We start from the raw sequence: 13280 nt of genomic DNA, 5'->3' as shown, positions 1-13280 counted from the left end.
AATAATAATAATAATAATACAGGTATTTATATACCGCCTTTCTTGGTCCTCAGATTTCTCCTCAGACTTTATTCAAGGCGGTTTACATGGACAGGCTGTTCTAAATCCCTGTAGGGATTTTTACAATCAAAGAAATGTTCTATCTTTCAAGAACAACAACATTCAGATATTTCTTTCTGATCTGGTTTCACATTCTGGCCTCCATCCTCCCACGCTCAGAGCAGATGGAATAACTCGGCTCAGCTTGTCAGCTGCTTCAAGGTCGCACGGTGCCGGTGGCCTCAAACTGGCGACCTGCGGATCTTATCTTCATGCAAACAGAGGCTCTACCCTCTAGACCAGACCTCCTGCCTGACATACAATACATAGAGAGACATACAGACATACAATACATAAACACAGTATTAGAGGGTGCACTCACTCTGCCAAAGATCTCCAGCAGCTCATGGATCGTTTTAGCAAGGCCTGCCAAGATTTTGGACTGACAATCAGCCTGAAGAAAACACAGGTCATGGTTCAGGATGTGGACTCACCTCCCTGCATTACAATCTCTGAGCATGAACTGGAGGTTGTCCATGACTTTGTGTACCTTGGCTCAACGATCTCCGACACTCTTTCTCTCGATACCGAGCTAAACAAGCGCATCGGTAAAGCAGCTACCACGTTTTCCAGACTCACAAAGAGAGTCTGGTCCAACAAGAAGCTGACGGAACATACCAAGATCCAGGTCTACAGAGCTTGCGTCCTGAGTACACTTCTGTACTGCAGCGAGTCATGGACTCTTCGCTCACAACAGGAGAGGAAACTGAGCGCTTTCCACATGCGCTGCCTCCGACGCATCCTCGGCATCACCTGGCAGGACAAAGTTCCAAACAACACAGTCCTGGAACGTGCTGGAATCCCTAGCATGTATTCACTGCTGAAACAGAGACGCCTGCGTTGGCTTGGTCATGTCGTGAGAATGGATGATGGCCGGATCCCAAAGGATCTCCTCTATGGAGAACTCGTGCAAGGAAAGCGCCCTACAGGTAGACCACAGCTGCGATACAAGGACATCTGCAAGAGGGATCTGAAGGCCTTAGCGATGGACCTCAACAAGTGGGAAACCCTGGCCTCTGAGCGGCCCGCTTGGAGGCAGGCTGTGCAGCATGGCCTTTCCCAGTTTGAAGAGACACTTTGCCAACAGTCTGAGGCAAAGAGGCAAAGAAGGAAGGCCCATAGCCAGGTAGACAGACCAGGGACAGACTGCACTTGCTCCCAGTGTGGAAGGGATTGTCACTCCCGAATAATAATTTCTAACATACAAAATTAACACATTACTGTCTTTTTATCTGTTCCCTTGTCTCCAACCTAAATATCCACAGGTTTGCCAAATCTCTTCTCTTCTCTTCTCTAGACTTTAACTTTCCATCTTTTTTTAAAAAATAAATTTCACATGAATTCCTTTTAACAGCTCACGGTTTAATGTACTTGCCCTTCTTGCTAAATCAACATCTTGATGAGTCATCTTCTTCACTTGATCAATCTAATCTGCATCAAATAGTCAAAGTATTTATTCTCCTTTGTGGTCTGGTGACTTTTGAGTCTTTATCTTCCAAGCTATCTCCAATAACATTGTTTCTTCCAATTGTTTTTTTTTTGTCCTGTCTCCAGTGTTTTGGATTTATCTTCCATTTCTTTGCTCTTTTGTTGATCCTCTCCCGTTCATTGCATATTAGACTCATTTGTTTGTTGAATTAAGATTTCCAGGCTAATTTGGATTTGTAAATATCAATTTGCTTGTTGCTTTCCCATTTCCAATACTTTTTCCATAATCCTTTGTTTTTTCTCATGTGATTTGGATATAACATCTTTAAGTTGCACACTAAGATCATTTAGTTGTGTAGTTAACGCATTCAAACTGCTTGAACCCTTAGATATTGATTTGTTTGTTGCTGTCCCATCACCACTAATTTCTCTATATTGTCTTGTATTGTCTGCTTCCATTCTTTCTCTTTCGGTTCCCCTTGTGTTAGTTTTCGCAAGCTGGACTCCAGGGCAGAAGAGCTCCTAACTTTCGCTCCTTTTCCTGACATCCTTTTTCTTCCTTCTTATATCTTCTTTCTTCTTACTTCACTTGTCAAGTCCTGTTCTTGTCCTTGTGGTATCTTTTTTAGTCCACTAGATGTCCCTCATGTTCTTATTTCTGTTGTTTATATCTTATTTCTGTTATTTATATTTGTTTCTATGTCAACCACATTCTTTTCCAGGAGATAATCAAAGGAATGTAAACAATCAACCACTTTTGTAAAACAAAACAAAAATGCAGGTCTCCAGCTGCTCTCCACAGGCACTCCACAAGCTCTCCACAGGAAAATGAAACTGAATACTCCACAACAATAATTGTATTCCAAGACGGTTAATTTGTAATCCAACAAATTTTAGATTGATAAAGTTAGAGTTATGCACTCATATTTCCATAACAAACTCAGCAGATCTCCTCCAAAGCTTCTTCTCACATCAACAAACAAATACGCAGAGAGAGACTCCCCCTCCTTCCTCTTCTCCCAGGAGGGGGAAAGCCTGCCTCTCCTTCTCCGATTAAGCAAAAGCTTAATCAGGCAGTCAGTTAGTCAATTAATGCCACACACACGCACACTATGGAACAACACTCACTTGCTTCTTTCAGCTTCCTTCCCTGCTTGGATACTTCAGCTTGATTTCAACATTGAATCCTCACCATCACCGACATCGATGGCTGGGTTCCCTTGGAGAAAAAACAGTCCCTGGCTGGACCCTTCTTCTCTGAAACCGTACACCATCTGTAGGATCGAGGCCTCTCCTGGCCACTGATCCTCGGATCTCATCAGACCCGCGATTCAGGGAAGAAATAGCGTGTTTTCCAAGAGCTTTCCAGGAGCTATTCAGCCACCTCAGGCCCCGCCCCCCTGCAGGAGGACTTCTATACAGCAGCCAGGTTCCCCAGTGTCATCTGCACAGTGGATGCTATGTATATCAGGATCCTTGCTCCATCAGAGACACCCCGCATGAACAGGAACCGCCACCACCAGCACTCCCTGAACGTCCAGGTAACCTGCAACGCACAAGGTCTCTTCACCAGTTTGACAGCAAAATACCTAGGCAGTGTCCATGATGCACAGGTCTTTGAGGACTCTGCTGTTTGGGTCATCCTGGCCATGTGGACCAAGGGGACGGGCTGACTGCTAGGTAGGGAGGGGCGGGGCAGTGGGGATGGGAGGGGGTGGGGTACACCCATACTTACACCCTTCCATTACCCCCAGGTGACAGTGTGTGTCCCCTGCGGCCTTACCTCCTCACGCCGTATGCAGTAGACACCCCAGGGCCAATCAGCCAGTACAGTGTGGCCCACGAGAAGACCTGCATGATTGTGTAGCAGGCCTTCAGCATGCCTGCACCTCTTAGGGAGCAGTCTGTTGCCAACCCCGGAACAGGCCTCAAGGACTATTATGGCATGTGCCAGTGGCAAAGGATCCGACTCCTGGGGGACGTGAAGGGGTGGGGATGGTGGGTATTCACAGTGGCAGGTTGCACGCCTCCGCATTCTCCAGGTGGCTGCCCTCTGCTGCCACTGTGCCTGAGACCATCCAGCCGCTGCTGATGGGGCCATTCACTCCTCCATGGAGTGGGGGTGGCGGTGGCGGCGGCTCCTCCCACTGCTCCTCCACAGAGCCCATTGCTACTGGGCTGCTGCTGCTGTTGGCTCCCCCGCTGCCTCCTCCTTGGGGCTGGACGAGCTGGCTCCAGATGGTGGTGTGGCCACCGTGCAGGGTGCCGTGCTTGTGGGCATTCCACTGCTGCAATGGCTGCTCCCACCTCTGCCATAGCCCCTGTGGGTGAACATGTAGTTTCAGTGGCATCTGGCACCTATGCCCTGATACCCATCGACTTCCAGCCCTGCCCCACATTGCCAGGGCCCTGCTGCCTGCTGTGGATGGAACATGAGGGGGCATGCAATGCACGGGCACCGGCAGGGCCAGCCATGGTGGCTTCCAGGTATACCAGCAGGCCCCTTGTGGCACTGACAGGGCCCCCCTGCATACCCCAGCCCACCCAAGGGGCAGGAACTCTAGCACTCCCTGGGCCCTGTGACCTGACCACGCCTCCTACAGTCCCCATCCAGGGTCAGGACCCCACTTACCAGTGAGCTGCCTGCCCTGCTAGTGGGACCACTTTGCCCGCTGCCTCGATCTCTTCATCCTGTCGAAGGGGTGCGGGTGAGCCCCAACTGGTAGAAGTCTGTCTTCACGGCCTTCCGCTTGCCCCTGAGCTGATCCACCATGTGGTTGGTGCCATGGAGCGCCATGACCTTGCCAACCGCCCTCCACACTGCCCTGTTGGGGGCCATGGTGCTGGCCATCAGAGTCGTTAGGTGACCAGCGCACCAGTCGCCTCTGGGGTTAGGCCCTGTTATGTGGCAGGTGCATCGCCTTTTTTCACCAGAGTGGTTCTTCAGCACATAACGTCATCGTGCGCTTTGGTGGCATGGGCACGCCATGGTAGATCTGCAGATGCTCGTCATCCCTGGAGTGCTGGTGGTACGCCACGTCCCAGCATTGCAGTGTGGCATGATGGACCTAACAAGTGCATGCGGCTGGCGACCCATCTCCTTGCAGAGGCCCGGCAACCTCCCTAGCCAGGACACTTGGCTAGCAGGTGGGGCTGGCTTCCCTCAGTCCTGTTGTGAATGGCCCGGCCCTTCAGGGGGCTAGTTACCATGGGAGTGGTAATGGGGTAGGTAGGCAGGCATGTGGCTGGATTTGTGGGGCAGTGTCAGTCTCTTTATTTCAGATGGGAGTGTGTGCTTGTGGACGCTGTGCATAGCGTGCTTGTGCAACTGGATTGGACCTGGCATCCTCAGTGCCAGTGAGGTCAGGGGTTTCTGACCTGGCAGCATCCTTCCCGGTGGGACAGAAACCTGTAATGGGGGGTAGAGAGAGGGCAGCAGCAGCAGAGGAGCCTGCAGCTGGAGCAGCCTGACAACTACAGCAGCAGTTCTCTCTGGTCCTGGAGTTCTCCAGCCTGGTGGCATCCTTCCCGGTGGGGCAGTGGCCTGCAAGGAGAGAGAGAAAGAACAACAGCAGAGGAGCCTGCAGCTGGGACAACAGCACTCTACCTGCTTGTCGGCCCCTTCAGGCCACCCTCCAGGGTAGGCCCCATTGGGCTTACTCTAAGGTAGGTGCGCTGTAGTAGGCGACCTTGGCTGTCCCTAAAAAGGAACAGGAGGCACCTGCTCACAGCAAGCAGATGCTGGACTGGGTTTGGCAAACTGTTGGGTCCCAGCTATGAGGGGGCTGGAAGGGGCCAGCTGCAAACCCACCAGTCTGCTATCCATGGGGGGCTGAAGCAGCAGGATCTGGACATCCCCCCAGATTGTTGCTGTGTGGGGTGGGGTTGTGATTCCCCCCCCCCCCGCTTATCTGGCTGGAGCGGCTGTTGGGAGGAAGCCTGCAAAGAGAGAGGACCTGAGCAGACCAGCATGGTGAGCTATCTGGTCGGTCAGCATTTGTTGTGTGTGCAAGCCCACTCCCACTGCCTGAGTGAGGTATTTGTTGGTGCATAAAGTGCTCCCTACCACCTAAGTTCCTCCCCGAGAGGACAGGATGACATAACCCCACACCACGCACCCTGTTCTCTGAGGGACTGCAGGTCCTGGAACTGGGCTTTTATGGGAAGGCGGGTGAATCAGGATTGGTTGCCAGAGCTGGGCCATATCCTAACCTCGTTTGGCTGGGGCAATGGCTGAACCAGGCTGTGGCTGGTGTGTGTTTTCTCTACTATTGGCCTTGCATTGATCCCTATGGGTCTCCTCAAATCCATGTCACCTCCATCAGTGGCGCAGCGACCATCGGAATCTGGGGGTGTGTCTGCCTGCCTGGTGAACAGGAGTTTGGATATGGCTGTGCCGCTCTGTGCTACACCCCAGGCACAACTCTCCTGTGCTGGCGCAGCACATCTCCTGGGTTGCGGTGGCCCAGGGGCCGGGAGGGGTTTGTGCAGGCGCCTGCGGTGCACCCAGTGATCTCGGTGCCACTGTGCCGCTGTAACTGCAGTTGTGCTGGTGCTTCTGTCACAACTGCAGGTTAAGTTTGCACCTTAAGAACACGTTTCTGAATATACCGTTAATGGTTGTATTGGTTTATGTGTACTGCAATTTTAACTGTCAGGATTTGAAGTTTAGCCCTCTGAGGGAATGTAGTATGTTGCAGTGACTTGCTGTAATGGAGATGAAGTGTTTTCCCACCACTGAGTTGAAGATTTGCTTTGTAGTTCCAACCAGTAGGTTTTCATTGCATAAGGTGGCACATTCAAGATTGTATTTTTCCTGTGTGGGAAATAAGCGGGCCTATGACCATTCCTCTGGGGGCTCTGTTCACCCTTCAGGTGGGGAAGATTGCTGCTGCTGCTACTGAACATGTGACTCCAGTGTTGCAAGGTCCGCAGCGAAGTTCAAGAAACAAACTCAGTAGGCAAGAGTGGTGATCGTCTGCAAGCTTTATTTCGTTGCCAGCAATGGGCCTCTCAGGGACTTCTTGTCCAAAGTAGGGAGCAATGAGAGCTATGTGGGAACTCTCAGTGCCTCCAGAGAATAGCAATGTTCCAATGTGAATCCTTGGCTTATATAGGATTCTGGCTTCTTTGTCTGAAAAATCTCACTGTCAATGGCTGGGGGATCATGACATCAGAAATGGGGGCTTTCTCAGGATTGGTTACAAGTTTACAAGCATCTGATTGGTCAGTTTCAAGTTTCAGTTTCCTTATAAGGCTAGGTATACGTAGAAAACATGGTTTCCAACAACCACTAGATGGCACTGTTTACCCATTTATTACAAAACTAGTTTAAATTTCTCTCTGTCAAACAATGTGGGCTTTCTATAAACTAAACTTTTGGTCTTCTATAATTCTCAATATGTATATAAACTTAATTTAATATAAAACAAACTGAATTCTTCCTGCAAACAAGAGTTTTCAAGAGACTTCTCTTTGTTAAATCCTGCTTTCTTTGTTAAGTTAGAGCCTCAAATGATGTTTTCCAGATCAGGGGATCCTCTTAGGAATGTTCTTTGCTTATCTGTTCTTGCTTTGCTAATTTGTAGGTGTTTGTATCTACCAAACTCTATCTCTGTCTGTCAAACAAGATAAACTGTCTTTTCATTAAACTGCTTCTGACCTCAACTATCTGCTCTTGGTACCAAGAGAGAGAGATGTAAATTTCCTGATTACTCCCTAGTTCTCTGTATGTTGTATCTTATCTAGTTCCATTAAGGTGACAGGCATGATATAGAGTTGGAATGCCTTTACTTAAAATAAGAATTCTAACTGTGAGGAGTAACCCTATACTACATTCCAAATCCATGAGCTTGTTTGTATTTTGATTAATTAATTTTGCTACATCTGCTTTTCAAGGCTACTTTGAGACACATCTGAGACTTAAGTCTTTTCAATTTAGCTTCCAGTATTCTGTGTGTTCCATGCTTTGATCAAACTATTTTTAACAGCTAAAATTCACTCTTCCTAATATATTGTTAATTGTATTCTATAACCATTAAGGCAGTGAAGAATATTAACATACATGCTAACTTTCATGATTCATTTGGCATTTCTATGAACCTTTGGTGTGCTGCTTTGGCAGTTTCCAGAGAGAGAGATTCTTTTGATAATTTACAACTCTAAGGGCATTACTCAGTAGGCATTAAAAGCACATACACAGTAGCCTGTCATTAGTACAGATCTGCAACATTTTCCCAAATGCAGTCATACACCATGGTGTTGCTTTGGTAAAATGCATATACAAGACTCTTTTGACATGGAACCTAATAGTTTTGCACATTTTGGTTCTTTAGAAACCTTGTTTAAACCCTAAATTGCTCTTTATTCAGAAGCAGGCATTCAAGTTTAAGAGTGTAATTTTAAAGACACTCCTCTGTTCAGCCTAGCTTCATCCATCACCCTATCAATTAGCCTGACAGCTGGTAAATTCCAGTCTCATCCTTATCTGATGCTTCGACAACTTAGCAATAAAACATCCCCTGATTTACGATTTGCCTTCAGCTTTGCTATTTTAAACTCCTTCAGAGAGGGCAAAATGTTTTATGTTTTATGTCATATGTTTTAAGCATTGCCAAACATAATTTTCCTATTTCTTAAACCATATAAGCATAACATTTTGTTCTAAACTAATTCATTCATAACATAACATAACATTATTAACATAAGCATTTGCATAAATGATTAGTTTCAGCATAATGGCTACATACACTCATAGCTTCATTAAGCATTTGGTCTGTTAGCATTTGTGTTTGGCTTTTGGCTTTCACCAGCCTGCATCACCAGTAGTGGCTCCAATGGTGTGCTAGGACTGGAGCTCTGTATATAAAGAGAAGCACAGCTGGAAATCCAGATTCTGCTGCTCAAATCACTTATGCAGATTGAGCCAACTGAGCAGGTTTGCATTATTTCTTCTGTTTTTAAAATTATTATTGTATCCTTTTGGTTTTTGTAGATGGGGGGGAAGGCATGGTCCTCCCAAAATTGTGTATTTAGTCATTCACTTCTCTGCTTCTTGGGATTTCTGGTGGCATTGCCCACATGCTACAAAGAATATCTTTGCCGTCATAAAGGTTAGGTTGACTCCTAGGAAGTAGGATTCTGCACCCTATATTGGATGTTGAATTGCAGTATACCTGCATCGCAGGTACAGAGCTGTAGAGGAGTTGGTTTTCCCATTTATTAAGTGAGCTGCAAGGACATTTTTTTCTCTGCAAGCATTCATCAGGAAGTGCACTTTATGGGGCAGCCCCCTCTTTGTCTTCCATGGGAATTCTGTGTGTGAGGAAGAAAGGTTGGACAAGTTTTGAGCCCCTCTACCATGGCCAGAGAGAATGAGGCTGTTGTCGCACAGTTTTTTCTCTTCTCCCTGCCTGAAGGGCAGCTAATAGGAAGAGCTAGCCAGTGCACATGCCATGCAAGTCTGCTGCTTCTCCCATGATTTTTTTTACAAAGTCCATCTTCATCTCTTTCCCCCAGTCATAGGCTCAGTTTCTGCATCTGTGGGTCTGGGTAGGGTGGGATCAACCCTGCGCTGTGCAGAGTCCAAGCCCAAGACCTTTTCAGACTCTGCTTTCAGGTCAGTGCTCCAGTCTGTTTCTTGGGTCAGGATACGTAGCATGACCAATTGTGTTTTGAAGATTGTATTCAGTGGCTTAGCTAAGGGGTGCAGGGGTTAGCAGTTGCGTTGGCGAACAAGCTTTAGGGATGGCAACAATCTGAGCTTGACACTAGTGGCCAAAATTGTGTAAGACTTGGTATGTACGAATAATACCATTATGTTATATACCATCCAATGCGGAATTTGATGTAGAATGAAATGTACCAAATCATGTCAAAATATCTATTCTATCAAAAGTTATAGCCAAGTAAACAGAAAATAAACACAACTGCATTATGTAACAAAAACTGAATTTTCTTAACTCAGAAATGGCCAATGAGACGGATTGTTCCTAGAGCCAATTAAGTGGTGTTATGATACAGCAGGGAGCCAATATGGTGTTAATATGAGTCAGCTGTCATTTCCAAGTATCATAACACAGTTTGACAGGGTAAAGAGGCACTTTTTCAAATGGTGCTCCCACCTCCTTTAGCAAGGGGAGAATAACTATTCCCTTTCACTTCAGCACAGTGTTTCTAACCAGTAAGGGGCACACTTCTTATTTATTTACTTAATTAAATTTAATTTCATTGGGGGGTGCTACAAAATCTCTGACCCCCAGTAGCAGATGCCCTAGCTATGCCATTGGCTGGGCAGAGGTGACAGAGCAACTGGGTGGTGAGCTGCTGGAGGGAGGAGGCAGATTTCCCCCCATTTTTCACTTTTTCTAAAGCCCAGGTGTGATGTCACTTCTGGGGCATCATTTTGAGCTTGGCGCTAGTCTATACGATCAATAGCTACACCACTGATTGTACTGCATTATGAAAGAGTTGATTAGAAGCCATAAAAGTTGAAAACTAGAATTTCTTGGAATATTCAAGCCTTGTCTGTATGTTTTGTGTACAAACTGCAAACAAGCAACATGGGGATCCGTCACTGCTCCCTTGAAGGTGTGATAATGATCAGTTAACACAGCCATTTTCAATCTTTTTCAGGTCACGGCACACTGATAAGGCACTAAAGTTGTCAGGGCACACTACTAACTTTTAATCACATTATTATGCCACAATTTAATTACCATAGATACCCGCCTATAAGTCGATCCCACAGACAAGTTGAGGGTAGGCTTTGATAAAAAATCATGGGATTTTATATGACCCTTGGATAAGTCAGGGGTTAAACTTAGGGGGGTGTCTGAGTCTGACTAATTTTGTCTGATTTTACCCGAGCCAGATCCTGAAAAATAACCTAACAGTAATTGTTACCTAAGAACTGTACAGTCACTAATTTATTAAAAACATACTATTAAACACACAGTATTCATACATAGTATGTATACATCTATATGTACATAGTATGTATACATACATACACATAGACTATTAAAAATAGTCTCTAATTTATTAAAAACTATGATCTATCTCATAGATCATAAGATACATTTTCAGAAGATACTTCTTCAGAAGTTTCAAGAAGGTATGTCGTCTTTATCAGTTGCAAAATTATCACAAGTATCTATAGATGGGCCAAATGTAAATCATCTTTTTCTGAGAAAACTAAAAGAAGAAATTAAAATCAACCTTGACTGTAAAGAAGAAGGAAAAGAATTGATTGACTTTGGAACTTGTAGCCTTCATGGGTCTTTTAAAACAGGATTGCAAGCAGTGAAATGGGACCTGAATTCCGTCTTGCACAACGTATTATATGTTCAAAGATTCCCCAGCTAGGTGGGCATCATACACTGCTATGACTGAAAGCACACTATTTCCCCTGAAGTTTTGCTCCACTAGGTGGTTGGAGAATGTTAACTGCCGTGATAGAGCTATAACTGTTTTTGACAACATCAAGAAGTATGTGGAAGAAGCAAAACTCCCCCACAGTAAACCTGCAATTTGTATAAAAGCTGCAATGCAAGATCCACTCATGAAGTGCAAAATGGCTTTCATGAAAATGATTGCTGGAAATTGTGAGCCATTTCTACAAAGGTTTCAAAACCAAAAACCATTGGCGCCTTTTTTGTATGAAGAAATTTGTAAGCTAATCAAGAAGCTAATGAGTCACATAAAATCGGAAATGCTGCAAAACATGTGTTCTGGTTCCCAGTTGTTAACAATTGACATGAAATTGAGAACTTGCTTGACAGAAGCAAGGTTGACATTGGCTTTGCAGTGAAGAAGCTGTTGAAAGAAACTAAACTGAGTGAACATCAAATGGCCAAACTTTGCCTAGGGTGTTGAAACATGGTAGTAATTGTTGTTGAAAAGTTGATTGAGAGAAGTTCAAGATGATACGTGGCCTATCAGTATTAGATCCTACTATCATTTTATACAAGCCAAATCTTGGAATCACTGGAATAGGGGCTGTTCTTGAAGCTCTTGCAGCAAATCAGATCAATGACACAGTAGCGGAAAAATCAAAGTAACAATACACTACTTTAACCACAGCTGCCCACAATGAGTTCAAGGCTCAATTTCAAGCATGTTGCAAAACAAAATGATTAAGTTGGACTGGATACATTTTACAGCAGTATTTTGATGTTCAACAAAAGTTTCTCAGACCTGTGGACTGTTGTCAAAATGTGCCATATCCTGTCTCATGGTAATGCTTCTCTTGAAAGTGGATTTTCAGTTAATAAGTCAATGTTATTTGAGAACTTGCATGAAGAAACAGTTGTCTTGATCATCATCAGGTTGATGATGCTGTCTTGAACTGTTGTAATTGATAGGAATCTGTCATTGAAGCAGGGTTTTCCTTCAAACAAGTCAAACAGTCAACACACCTCAGTTCTGAACTATCAGTGACTTGCTGTTCCGAAGCTTCTCTGTCTTATTCTCTATTAGTATCTGTCAGGAAATAGTGCTTTCTTTGCAGCATCTGGTAATAGGTCTCAGTCATATGTGTGTGTCTTTTGTTTGTTACTTTTCATTTCCTTTACCATTTTAATTTAAAAACTTCACAGGACAGCTAACAACAATTAAGATGCAATAAAGCATCTGTAGTCAATTGTGTCTTGAGGGTACTGTAAAAGTAATGGATGATGGTAATAGGATCACTTCAAGGTTTAGAATTAATCCAAAGTTTTGCTTCTGCAGGTTGGCTCTTCAGCAATCTTTGAATGACTCATTTCTGTTCTTGTCTTCAGTGCATTAACATCTGCTTTATTATTTGTTTCAGCTGGTTTTCTCGATGTAGAGTTGGGCCTGCTTGCTTTCCTTTCAGTCCTGTATAAATATATTTATATAAAAATTAAAAAACATGCTAATGAAGGGGTTAGAAAACCCTGGGTATAGGAGATGGTAATTAAGATTCTCACAGAACTAAGCTGCGGCTGTTTGGGTACCTTGGACCAGTGCTCAACTGTACCACCTCCTGTTTAAGTCCATGTCAGAATATGTCCTTTCACCCTTATCAGTGGACAATAGGATTCATTATTTGATGTCACCTCTTATTGTAGATAGTTTTTTGTTCCAAGAGACATGGAGGAGAAGATCTGCTATGGCTCAGGCTGAACTCCCATCCAGTTTGTGTTTGAGCCGGAAGAAGTCTGAGAGCACATTCAGCAGTTGTTAGACCAGTGATTTTCAATCTTTTTCATCTCATGGCACACTGACAAGACACAAATTGTCAAGGCACACCACCTGTTTTTTGACAGTTGACAAGGCATACCACACTGACAGTAGTGGCTCACATCCCCCAGTAGACCTACTAACAAATGATCTTCCCCCAAATTCCCATGGCACACCTGTAGACTGTCTACGGCACATGAGTGCCATGGCACAGTGGTTGAAAATGGCTGTGTTAGACCCACCCTAGTGATCCTTTGTTAACAAGATAGCTGTCTGGGAGATGATGTATAACTGCTCCAAATATGGATTTATATAGGTATTGGGTAAACCCATCCAAAGAGGAAATTGCTGATTTCCTCTTCTCCCTACCCCCCTCTCCCAGAGGTTGCTTAGATGTTTTCTGATGTGGTTATGGTCTTGGTATGCTTCATGAAAATGCTATTGAAATCACTTTGCATATTTTTTGGGAAAATTTTGTAATAGGTTTTGCTGTATAAAGGATTGCATTTAGAGCAGATTGATTACTAACATTTGAAAGTAGTTTTTTC

The 13280-nt window shown here is 44.8% G+C and overlaps 1 protein-coding gene across 2 annotated transcripts in view; it reads left to right on the top strand.

Moving 5' to 3' along the window:
* The window catches only part of MKLN1 (muskelin 1), a 163680-nt gene that overhangs the window by 51719 nt on the left and 98681 nt on the right, over positions 1-13280 (top strand). The gene's annotated exons all lie outside the window — the stretch shown is intronic.

The sequence above is a fragment of the Tiliqua scincoides genome, chromosome 7 (assembly GCF_035046505.1).
Source record: "Tiliqua scincoides isolate rTilSci1 chromosome 7, rTilSci1.hap2, whole genome shotgun sequence".
Lineage (NCBI taxonomy): Eukaryota > Metazoa > Chordata > Lepidosauria > Squamata > Scincidae > Tiliqua > Tiliqua scincoides.
The sequence above is the reverse complement of the archived record's forward strand: the minus strand, read 5'-3'. Positions and strand labels throughout refer to the sequence as shown.